Here is a 13,483-nt window from a genome sequence, read left to right as displayed (position 1 = left end):
GTGAACTTCCTGATGTTCAAGCTGGTTTTAGAAAAGGCAGAGGAACCAGAGATCAAATTGCCAACATCCGCTGGATCATGGAAAAAGCAAGAGAGTTCCAGAAAAACATCTATTTCTGCTTTATGGACTATGCCAAAGCCTTTGACTGTGTGGATCACAATAAACTGTGGAAAATTCTGAAAGAGATGGGAATACCAGACCACCTGACCTGCCTCTTGAGAAACTGTATGCAGGTCAGGAAGCAACAGTTAGAACTGGACATGGAACAACAAGACTGGTTCCAAATAGGAAAAGGAGTCCGTCAAGGCTGTTTATTGTCACCCTGCTTATTTAACTTACATGCAGAGTACATCATGAGAAACGCTGGGCTGGAGGAAGCACAAGCTGGAATCAAGATTGCCGGGAGAAATACCAATAACCTCAGATATGCAGATGACACCACCCTTATGGCAGAAAGTGAAGAGGAACTAAAAAGCCTCTTGATGAAGGTGAAAGAGGAGAGTGAAAAAGTTGGCTTAAAGCTCAACATTCAGAAAACGAAGATCATGGCATCCGGTCCCATTACTTCATGGGAAATAGATGGGGAAACAGTGGAAACAGTGTCAGACTTTATTTTTCTGGGCTCCAAAATCACTGCAGATGGTGATTGTAGTCATGAAATGAAAAGATGCTTACTCCTTGGAAGGAAAGTTATGACCAACCTAGACAGCATATTGAAAAGCAGAGACATTACTTTGTCAACAAAGGTCAAGGCTATGATTTTTCCTGTGGTCATGTATGGATGTGAGAGCTGGACTATAAAGAAAGCTGAGCACCGAAGACTTGATGCTTTTGAACTGTGGTGTTGGAGAAGACTCTTGAGAGTCCCTTGGACTCCAAGGAGACCCAACCAGTCCATCCTAAAGGAAATCAGTCCTGAATATTCATTGGAAGGACTGATGCTGAAGTTGAAACTCCAATACTTTGGCCACCTGATGCAAAGAGCTGACTCATTTGAAAAGACTCTGATGCTTGGAAAGATTGAGGGCAGGAGGAGAAGGGGAAGACAGAGGATGAGATGGTTGGATGGCATCACCGACTCAATGGACATGGGTTTGGGTGAACTCCGGGAGCTGGTGATGGACAGGGAGACCTGGTGTGCTGCGGTTCGTGGGGTTGCAAAGAGTCGGACACGACTGAATGACTGAACTGAACTGAATAATGATATTGTTGGCCAGGCCCTGAGCTCGCCACTGTAGAGGCATTATACGTCATCCTTACAAAGTTCTGAAAGTAGATGTCTTTATCTCCATTTACAGGTGAGGAAACTAAGACTCTAAAAAGTTAAGTGATTTTCCAGAAGTCATACAGCTGTAGATGGAAGAGAGTGCACTTCAGCTCTGAATCTGTTTAATTCTAAAGGCTGGTGAGTTTGGGGTTCAGGGGCTAGATTACCCTTGTTTCACTTCTTGCTGTTGCCTTTAGGAAAGTTATTTCACATCTAGGTGAAATAAGTAAATCATGTTTTGTAATGGGCAAGTTATTTCATCTTTCTGTGCCTCAGCCACCTATTGTATACAATGGGAATTATAAGCATACCTACAGTGTTTAATACAGTTCTGAGTACCACACAAGTATTTATTTCTCATAATTGTTATTATTATACTAGTGCCTAGCTCAGTACTAAGCACATAGTAGGTATACTGTTAGCACTTTTTGAATTTTGAATGCTTTTTTTATTATACCAACTAGTAGGTGCTCAATAAATGTCTGCTGCTGCTGCTGCTAAGTCGCTGCAGTCATGTCCGACTCTGTGCGACCCCACAGACGGCAGCCCACCAGGCTCCCCCATCCCTGGGATTCTCCAGGCAAGAACACTGGAGTGGGTTGCCATTTCCTTCTCCAATGCATCAAAGTGAAAAGTGAAAGTGAAGTCGCTCAGTCGTATCCTACTCTTAGCGACCCCATGGACTGCAGCCTACCAGGCTCCTCCATCCATGGGATTTTCCAGGCAAGAGTACTGGAGTGGGGTGCCATTAGCTTCTCCGCAATAAATGTCTACTGACTTCAAATTGAGCATGATCGCTGTTATTGTCAGGAGTTCCTCAATCTTGAGACAGTAAAACAGAACCTTGAGAACTCATATCCAGAGGACCTGAGCTCTCAGGATCAGCAAGCTTCATCTTCACCTGCCAAAAAAGTGGGAAAGTATAGAATGTATTCTTCTAAGCTTTAGAAAGCAGTTAGAATTTGCTGTCATCTTCAGGATTTTCTCAGTTAAAAAGAGTAATTGGTAGCATGATGAGACTGGGGGTATCAGAAGGACAGAGCAAGCAACTGCTTTAGAAGTGGCCAGAGGATGTCCATGAAGTCTGTCTTGCCCTTCCACCCCATTTATCCATTGGGCACAAGCAACTTAGTACACTGAGTGTAGTCACAGCTATCCCCACTCAAGTACTGTCTAAGCTCTGATCTGAGGATTCGTTTTAACACAAGGCCTGTCTGCCTACTTCTACTGACTTTATTTCTGGTTTGCATGACTAGGCATTATTATCAGATGATGACAGAGCTAATATTGCCTTAAATGGGGTCTAGTCAATATAAGAACAATGCAAACCCGCTAGGGATCATGGATACAATGTTGTTATGTAGTAGCTACGACATGTCTGACTCTCTTGCAATCCCACAGACTGTACCCTGCAGGCCCCTGTGTCTATGGGATTTCCCAGGCAGGAATACTGGAGTGGGTTGCCATTTCCTTTTCCAGGGGATCTTCCTAACCAAGGGATAGAACTCATTTCTCCTGCATTGGCAGGTGAATTCTTTAGCACTGAGCCACCAGGGAAGCCCCATGCATGCAATAGCTCTGTGATAAGTAACCATGGTTAAGAAGTGGGCAAGTGAAATACAAATTATCTGCACTGTACCTACCTTTCAATGTTTGAAATTTGGAATTTGAGAGGAGTGAAAGTTGCTTTATGTAAATGAGTAATCATTTGTGTGACATCCCCGTTCTTTAGGAGGAAAACTCTGCAAAAGCATACTATAAGCACTTTTATGTAAATAATACTGCCCTTGCTCTTCTGAAACAGGCAATCCTCATTTCAACTTTCTCTCACTATCCTGGCATATTTTACATCTTTTTTTTTTTTCCTTCTTGGCACCTTGACAACTAAATTTCTTTATCTTCAAATAGCATTCGACTAGGGGTGGACATCAAAACCTGACAGTCTTCTTTTTCCTCCTCAAAGTTCCCTTTCTGAAACTGTTACAGCCCCAGCCCCCATCTTGTCCTAAATTTTGTATGTTAGTTCAGAGAAACTTAGGTTGTTCTTATGATCACCTTTGCCATACCTTGTCTCCTTTAATACTCCAAAGAAAAACAAATTCCCTCAGTAAGTACAGCATTCAAACTCATTCAGATGACCGTGGTACCCTCTCAAGTCACAGAATGGGAAAACACCACTGTAGAAAACCCTAGTCCTGCGCTGTTCAATCCTGTAGCCCCTAGGCCAATGTGGCTAGTGCCACTGAGGAACTGAATTTTGAATTTTATTTCATTAGCATCTAAAAAATGAAATAGGATAAAATCCTTTTCCTGAAACCCAACTTGATTTTGCCATTTTAAAAAATACTTATTTATTTAGGCTGCCCTGGGCCTTACTCCTGCAACTCACAGTATTTTCACTGTGGCACGCATGTGGGATCTAGTTTCCCAATCAGGGGTGGAACCCAGGCCCCCTGAGTTGGGAGCACAGAGTCTTAGCCACTGGACCACCAAGGAAGTCCCGACTGTGTCATATTTTCTTTTATTTGCTAGATTTTTTTGATGTGAACCATTTTTAAAGTCTTAATTGAATTTGTTACAATATTTTTCTTTTAATTATTTATTATATTTGGCTGCCCAGGGTCTTAGTTGTGGCATGTGGGATCTTTGTTGCAGCATTCGAGATTTTTAGTTGCAGCAGGCAAACTCTTAGTTGTGGCACATGGGCTCTAGTTCCCTGACCAGGGATTGAACCCAGGTCCCCTGCACTGGACGGCAAAGTCTTAACCACTGGACCACCAGGGAAGTCCCTGTGTCGTATTTTCGAAATTTGAACATTTAGCATCCAAATCGATGCTGTAATTGTAAAACACATAGCCGATTTCAAAGAGTTAGTATCGAAAAGAGAATGGTAACATGTTGAAATGATAAAATTTTGAATATCTTGGGTTAAATAAAATTATTAAAATTAACTTAACCTGTTTCTTTTTACATCTGTGGCTTAAACTATATTTCTATTGGACAACACTGCCCTATGGATAATAAAGGGATTGGGAGGTGTGGACATATAAATATGCATGAGCATATTGTGAGCAATTAACAAATGTCCTTGATTGGTGAAGGGGGAGAGCAGAGGAAAGATAAAATGAAAAGGAAATGAAACATGAAACACTTAGATGGTTGTAGAGGTGAGGAGAAAAATCAAAGAAAAATATAAAAACAACCGAGCTGACTGGCCAGAAGAAAGTTCTTTCTAGAACTGAGAAGTAGCCACAAAGTTAGTGAAGCCCAGTTCTCCTTATCTGAATATGATAATACATAAATTATCACAATATTATTTTAAAATTCAAAATACAACCATGCACACTTAAATTTCAGAGAGAAAATGTACTCACTTGGACAGCCTCATTTTTGTGCGTTTGTAGGGTGTATTGATTCTTTTCAATTCTGAAGTCCACCTGGAATTGCAGGACCATTTGTTTTTAATGTGCCACTTTCCTGCACAAAAACCTTCAGTGGTTCCCCATGACCTTTATGGCAAAAATCCAACCCTCTGGCCTGGTCCCCAGAGCACTACACAATACACTGTTAGAGACAAATAGCCTGGAGTGGAACAGGGGACAGAGCCTGGCTTCTTACCAGCTGTGCATGGGCAGATTTGCAGGTGGCCCTTGTCTTATAAAATTGGACAGTTGGACTAAAATCAGTGGTCCTCAAATGATGGCTGCATATTAGAATTACCTGGGGAGGCTTTAAATCTGGAGTCTTCCAGCCCTCACCCCAGATGACTCAAATCAGAATGTCTGGAGTGAGACCCAGGCAGTGGATTTTTTTAAAGCTCAGTGTGCAGCCATGTTTGAGAACCGGTGGCCTAGCTGATTCTTTTAGGATCATTTCAGGTTTAGAATTCTACGATTCTATGAATCTAGGCCGGAGAAGGCAATGGCACCCCACTCCAGTACTCTTGCCTGGAAAATCCCATGGGCAGAGGAGCCTGGTAGGCTGCAGTCCATGGGGTCGCGAAGAGTTGGACACGACTGAGTGACTTCCCTTTCACTTTTCACTTTCATGCATCAGAGAAGGAAATGGCAACCCACTCCAGTGTTCTTGCCAGGAGAATCCCAGGGACAGGGGGCTGCCATCTGTGGGGTCGCACAGAGTCGGACACGACTGCAGCGACTTAGCAGCAGCAGCAGCAGCATGAATCAAGGCAAATCTTTCCAACCCTTCTCTTAACCTGAGCAATATAAATGACCCTCCTCTTCCTCAGCTGGACAGGTCTGATCAAAGGTATATATCTCATCTCCTACTTCCTCAACAGAATGCACTCTCTCTTGCCCAAATGCTGCACCATCACCTCCTCCAGGGAGCCTTCCATGCCCGCTGGTGTTTGCAGTGTGCTCACTTGGGCACGCGTACTCTCTCATAACCCAACATTCATTTGTTACTTAAAACCACAATAACCACTTGTTATCTTATGATATCTGTTTTTTTCTTTTTTTGTATTTTATTTACTCACATGTCATTTATTTAACTTTGATGTGGATATATTTATTTCCCAATAATATTATAAAGTGCTGAGAAATGCTACATTATACTTTTTTGCATCCTGTCTCCACAATACCCAGAAAACTGAGTATTGCTATGTACATATCAAGGGATCAGTAACCATCTGATAAACTAATTAATGGGTTCTCCAAATTTGAGACTAACATATTCAAACACAGCCAACTAGATTAGAGGGAAGAGTACCTGACAAATTATTCTAGTGGCAACATTAACCAAACTATCACTGTGAACACATTTTATCTTACCCTGGCTTACAATTATTCATGACCCTAAGCTCTACCATTTCCCTGGAAAAGCTATTTTTACATAAAATAAAGTGAGGTTTTTTTGATAGTTTGTTTTTTCTGCAATGCTATTTACAAGTGTGGGATATTATTACTGAGGAAGTAGTTACTTGCCTGCGTCCGGAAAAGTTGCTTCAGTCCTGTCCAACTCTTTGTGACGCTATGGGGGGCTGTGGCCCACTAGGCTTCTCTGGCCATAGGATTTTCCAGGTGTGAATACTGGAGTAGATTGCCATGCCCTTCTCCAGGGGATCTTCCACAACCAAGGGATCAAACCCACATCTCTTGCATCTCCTGCACTGGCAGACAGGTCCTTGACCACTAGCGCCATCAAGGAAGCCCTAGTAGCTTTCCCGTTAGTCACTCAGTCATATTCAACTTTTTGAGACTCCATGGACTGTAGCCCACCAGACTCCTCTGTCTATGGAATTCTCCAGGCAAGACTACTGGAGTGGGTAACCACTCCCTTTTCCAGAGGATCTTCCCAACCCAGGAATGGAACCTGGGTCTCCTGCATTGCAGACAGATTCTTTAGTGTCTGAGTCTGTTCTTAATTAAACATTACTGGTTACCAAAAAGCCTACTGGGTATCAGCACCTCGTTTAGGGGCAACATATATCTCTTTCAGCCAATAAGAAAGCCTTGCCTCATCTCCCTGCTGTCCTTCTAATTGCTGTAGCCAATGGAACAAATTCTAAATCACCAATCAAGTCCATTTTAGATCAACACAGCTGATCTAAATTTCAACATGAATGTTCATTCAGTTCAAAAACCCCAAATCACTAGCCCATCTCATGCTCATTTTGACTAAGCAAATTCTGAGTAAATTTATACAGACATATCCTCCAGTGTAAAAGAAAGTTTCAGATCTGCTCTCTAACCAGGAGCTAGTGTGTGGATTAGCATATTTATATTTATAAGGCAGCCTGAGTGCTTTTGAGGAAAAATGAATGTAAAATAGGAAGCATTCTCATACCCATCCCTGCACCATTATCACTTCTAAAGTTCTTGGAGTTCAACTCCTTTCATACTAAAAGATAATTCTTTTTGACATTCCTTGAAAATATAAAAAAAATCATTGTGTGTGTGTATGGGGGGAAGTGTTCTTTAAAAGTCAGGTAGGTCTAGACATCCTTCCCTTAGAACGGGTCAAGGAAGAAAAACTAGTTAGAAAATGTTTTGTGGCATTGCCCTTTTAAGAAGCATAAGATTTTGGTTCCCTTTTGCTTGTAGGCTGACATAAAGCTTATGAAGTTTCAGAGTCACGTGGGGGGCCCCTGAGGTCAGAGTCCTGAGGAGCCGGTTCTCAATGTGGGTCATTTTCTGTTTGATTTTGAATTTGTCCATGCTGTGATGGACTGAGTGTGTGTCACCATGGATGTTCTGATTAGTGTGCCTGGGTAGAATTGTTTTCCAGTGTGTCAGTGGGTGTCGGCATGGGCAGGGGCGGGCAGAGCTGGGGGAAGGGGAGGGGCCGGAGGCGGGGCGGGGCTGGTGGCGCGGGTATGCCAAGGGATCTGCTTAGTTTGGCCACAGCAGTTTGAATAAATGCTGCGGTCCCCCTGGATAACAGAGACCCTGATATTTCTTCCATCGTGACGGGATTTTTGTTTGTTTGGGATTTTTTGGTTGTTGTTGTTTGTTTTGAGGCTTATAAACCATTTTAAAATTACTTTGATTGGTTCTTGGGCCAATATTATGTTTCCAATTGGGCAGAAGAATTTTTTTTTAGACATTAGATTGTGTGCTTGTGCTTTTGAGGAGGAAAAGAAACCCCTTATTCCCAGCTTCTCCCTCCCCATCTCCCCCCCGCCCCACAGATGGGAGAGTAAAATAGAATGAAGGAAAGGGTATGGCTTTGCCCCCTCTTTTTTTTCTTCCATGAGATCTAACTAGACTGGAAGGGTTTGACAAACAATTAACAATCCTTCCCACTCAGCTGCTGTTTCCCAAAATAGCATCTCCTTGGCTGCCAGGGTAGATGGGGGCCTTCCGGGGAGGAAGGCACAAAGGTGCCCTCTTTATGAAGCCTGCATCTCTGTGAGATCTTGAAGGCAGAGGGAGAAGCCCAGGGGATTAAATTAGCAGGCAGCCCAGGCTCCACCTGGAAGGGAAACAGATAATAGGCTTTAAAGACAGGAAACAGCTTGTGCTCCAAAATAATAATTTTCGAAAGCAACACATGATGGATGCTGGGAAGGTTTTCTCCCCACCTCACACCCCCAGTTCATAATTTCGAAGCAAAATCTCTATTTAAGATGCAGTTCGCGGTGAGTGAGTCAAGTCCTCTGGTATTCCTGTAATTCTGCTCCACGTCGCCCCCATGTTGGGAAAGACCATTCCCGCCAGCTTTTTTCTAAACCTGACTCCCAGTGACAGAAATTGCTCAACACCAGGTCTGGAGAGATCTGATTAGAGCTGGGGTTGCTGTTTTTTTCTTTTTTCTTCCTCCTTCCTTCCCAGCCTTGTCCTCTTTCTTTCTTCTCTCTCTGATCTCTCAGCCTGCCATTTTTACCTCTTCCTCGTGCTTTTCTGTGAAAGATGACCTCTCCCGCTCCCACATGTCAACTTGCTCTGCCGGCCCGAGCTCGCTGGGGTCCTGAAATGTCTGCTGTCGTGAGAGGGGGTGTGGATGGGAAGGGAAAGCACAAGATGCCCTAAACAAAGGAAACAGACTAGCAACCTGCCTTCCACAAGGTCGGGAGCCTGAAGGTAAAGGAGAGAAGCGGAGAAACAGAAGGACCAAATACGCCCCCAAAGGATTAAACGTTTATACATATCAAATTGGATTCTAGGTTTTGCTGTTTCTAAATTTCCTTGAAAATATACCCAAAGGGAATTAAAACAGTTATCAAGAACTGTTCCATGAACTCACTCACAATCGGCCTCAGCTGCTGGAAGCCATGGGCTTCGTTCCTTTTGTGTTGAGTACATGCTTCCACTCTAACAGTAATGTTCTGGCTCATGGTCTGATCATACAACCGTGTCCCTCCGGACTGGAACTTCCTTGAGGTTGTTAGCAGATGGGTCTTTATCCTCAGTGCCTAGTACAGCATTTGGTCAAAAGAAGGCAACACAATGTTGGAAGTGCAGGGGTGAGTGGCTGGACAGATGGATGGACGGATGGATGGATGGAATACATAGTAGAGGAGGACACTTGGAACATTCAGAAATTATCCCTTTTTCTCCTGATATTTTAGAAAAGGGATTATACAATTGGCAAACTTTCTTCTAACATATAAACAAAATAGAAAAGTAATGTGAGTAACTTTGACCTTCCAGCAAGAGTTGTTCCTCATGCATACTCTTCAGCACCTAGCAGTGTACATGGCATGCACAGGGTTACACAAAGCACACATTTGTTGAATTAATGATTTAGGAGAAAGACGGGTATCCTCCCATGAGGAAAGTTTCCAGGGAAGAGGATGGAGGAGCAGTATATAGCTCCATAAATGTAAAGTGTTTTGTGACTTTATCTTTTTCAGCCTTGACTTTGTCAAACGTCTTAAAGAAGAAAAATACCTCATGGAGTGAAGGGATATTCTGGAGACCGGAGAAGGACTTTTAGAGTAAAGAGAGGAATATATGCTGTTATATTTCCAAAGGACCCTCCCACAAAGGCATCTGCGGCTGACTCAAATGTTAGATGTTAGGATCCAGAGATGCTTATGTTCTTTTTACCTTGGCAAGGACTCTGCCTGATACAGGGATGTTAATTAGAGAGCAAAGTTAGTGCCAGGATTAACAGTCAAAATAGAGTACTTGCATCTCAGAGAGCACTTCTGTCCTGACCCAAATTGGGTGGAGGGGAAGGCTGTGTGAATCCATAAAGGACTGGGATGATGCTAAACAAATATGTGATTTTCTGATATGTAACCAGGGCTTCCTTGGTGCCTCAGATGGTAAAGAATCTGCCTGCAGTGCAGGAGACCCAAGTTTGATCCCTGGATTCGGAAGATCCCCTCCAGAAGGAAATGGCAACCCACTCCAGTCATCTTCACTGGAGAATCCCATGGACAGAGGAGCCTGGCAGGCTATAGTCCATGGGGTCGCAGAGAGTCAGACACCATTGAAGCGAATTAGCACGCATGCAATCAGTATTTGGTATAACAACAAGATAGCTTAAATTGGGATTTGTCACTCAGCTAACTTTTCATTTTCTAACTCCTCTCCCATTCCCCAAGCCCTGCCAAAAAAAAAAACAACAAAAACCATAGGAGAGCTGAGATTTACAAAGGCTAGGAGATTTACCAAGCTCTGAACACAGAATATGCCTGGGAGGTTTTAGAAAGAGCAGTTAATTGGTTGGCTCCCGAATGTGTTAATCCTGAGCAAAGCTGTGTTACTACCTCATTAGCACATTAACTCTACTGACTGTTCTCTGCAGTCCTGTATCACTTAATATCCTGGGCATTTCTGGAGGTGGTTTTACAAAATCAAGTTAAACCGACTATAACTGCAAACTAAGACTCTTGGCTCAAAAAAACTTCCTTTAGGAACATTGTAGATTAAGAAAAGATAAGGACGTAAGTATGTGCCTGAAATATTGAGCCTGCTTCTTTCTTCTCTGCTCAGAAAACCTGTGGTTGGCCTAGACATTGTCATGGTTCCTGGCCTCTCCTGTAAGAAGACAGTGAGAGGTGAGCAGCGTTCCAACCCCACCAGCTATGCTGGAAATGGTCTCTGGGACCAGTGAAGGATTTGACGCCCCCACCTCCACACACCCTCAACCGCTCTCCCTGTGGAGCAGAGTGGGCACACTTAAGGTGTCACATTTGCTCCAAAGTCTTCTCTCATTCAAGTTGAAGTTCATTGCCACATGGATTTCCATGCAACTTATTTTTTGCGTATATTTTCTAGAATTTTCCTCAAATGTGTCTTTCTTCCCATTCATTTATAAAATTGTTCAAGGTAGGGACCTTTTTTCAATCTGTCTCTCCAGTGGAAACCACCAGCTTACTGTCTTATATCTAATTGTTGTTCAGCTGCCAAGTTGTATCTGACTCTTTTGAGACCCCATGGACTGTAGCCTGCTAGGCCCCTCTGTCCATGGGATTTTTCCAGGCAAGAATACTAGAGTGGGTTGCCATTTCCTTCTGCAAGGGATCTTCCCAACCCAGGGAGCAAACCCGAGTCTCCTGTACTGGCAGGTGGAGCATTTACCACTCAACTGCTGGGGAAGGCCTTGTATCTAATAGGTACCCCCCAGACACATCTGTTGTTTTGAATTTTTGAGAGAGAAAGACAGCTTGGGATTATGGAGATATCACTGGGTGAGGAGTTAGATTCTCACAGGGTTCTGCCACTAGCTGGTCAGGTGACCCTGAGCAAGCCATCCTAGACTTCACAGTCTAGGATCCTAATCTATGAAGATGAAGTTCATCTAAGGTCCCTTCCAGCTCCAACACACTAGAAAAAGAGGAACAAAAAAGACTTTGCGTAGCCCAATTTTATTTGCTGAGTTAGTGGCAGTGGAGAAATATTTTAAGGAAAAAGGAGTTGAGATGTTTCCTAAATATTTCCAGCGTTTATTAAAACCCCGCAAGTTTGGGTTCCAAACTAACAAAATGTGAGAGAACAGAAAGAGCCAACGCAATATTCTAGTTAACTCTTAAAAATAATTATTGGACGCCATTCATCCAGTGAAGAGGCACGGTGACTCATGCTGGGCCACATGCTGGGCCCTGGGGCACCTGGTATGCACCATCAGCCCCATGCGATATATGACGTGAATTGACATCACTGAATACACTTTCTTCCTTGAAATTGCCTTTCTTGGCTTCTGTGATGCCACTCTGTAACACTCTGAACTGATGGAAAAGTAGTTAAGGATACAGCGATATAGAGGATGAGTTTTAATGTATTCTTTTTATTTGTTCATTCAACAACTATTTTTTTGAGCCAGCTACTGTCCTCGGTGCTAGAGATACCTCAGTGAACAACACAGACGCCTGTAGTTCCCTCTTTCCGGGGCAGATGTTGCTTTGTTAAGGGTTGGATAGTGGCTGGAACTCCCCTACTCACTCCTATCTTACTGTATATTACCTTCTTCTGTAACTACTAGAAGAAAAAGCAGCTCAAGCCTCTTTCTCTGACACCATGAGCCTTGGTCTCCAGTACTGCCCTTGCCCCCTCCTCAAAGAATTTGCCATCTTCAATCCTACCCTTGTCCTATTGTAGGACCAATCAGGATGAATTTCTATTGTACTCTTACCTGTCTGTCTTCCCTACAAGGAAATGAACTGCATCACACCTAACCACATATGCAGATCAATTCCACGAGGATCTGCCCCTTAAGGAACTATGCACTTAACTGGTTTATTCATTAGCTTGATCAGTACAGTCATAATGGAAAGCATTAGTCATAACTCTCAGGTCACTAAGAGCCACAGAAAATGGGTGATGTATTTGTAGACTCAAGGTACAGCTGTGAGCAACTAGAAAACAGCCACTGCAAGGGAACTAACTTGAGAACCCAACAGTTAGAATGGCTGAAGGATAATCAGTCTTAAGACTGTGCAAAAAGAGGCTTAACATTCAAATCATCTTGAGCTCCTCACCACCAAGTGTTTAGTATTGTTGGTCATATAAGTCAGTGATGCTTACCTTGCCTTGGGTGAGGGCGCTTTCAAATGGCAGCAAGATCCAAGCACCAAATACCTTACACTTCTTCTATTATGGGGTTTTAAAACAGTAGAAATGTTCCAAAGACTTCCCAAACAAATGATTTTAATGTTGTAATATGAAATTACCAAATTCTAATAAGACAGCTTTTTCAGATTACTCCATTGTTAATGGGTCTCCTTAAGTGTCTTAATTTTACAATCTTACTGATTGCAAACGAAATGGAATTTTTCGAAAAAGGGATCTGGGGGTAGCTATGATAACAGGCACAGATCACTTTAACAAGCTAGGAGTATCAGTCTATTATCTGGCTAATATCTATGTGGAACTTGTTTCAAAGAAGCCAAATAATTACAAGTATCATAATTACAAGTGGCTTTCATTTTAGAAATATTTTATTTTGAAATAATTATAGATTTACTGGAAAGCACAAAGATAGTACAGAGAGGTCCCATGTACCTTTCACCAAGTTTCCTCCATGGTTACAGCTTACATAATTATGGTTAATATGGAAGCCAAGAAACCAGTACTTATACCATATGTGAGTATCAGTTCAGTTCAGTTCAGTCGCTCAGTTGTGTCTGACTCTTTGCAACCCCATGAATGGCAGCACACCAGGCCTCCCTGTCCATCACCAACTCCCGGAGTTCACTCAAGACTCATGTCCATCGAGTCAGTGATGCCATCCAGCCATCTCATCCTCTGTCGTCCCCTTCTCCTCCTGCCCCCAATCCCTCCCAGCATCAGAGTCTTTTCCCTG

This window comes from Bison bison, unplaced genomic scaffold (assembly GCF_000754665.1).
Source record: "Bison bison bison isolate TAMUID 2011002044 unplaced genomic scaffold, Bison_UMD1.0 scf7180017864289, whole genome shotgun sequence".
In the NCBI taxonomy this organism is placed as follows: domain Eukaryota; kingdom Metazoa; phylum Chordata; class Mammalia; order Artiodactyla; family Bovidae; genus Bison; species Bison bison.
This window is presented reverse-complemented; position numbering follows the sequence as displayed.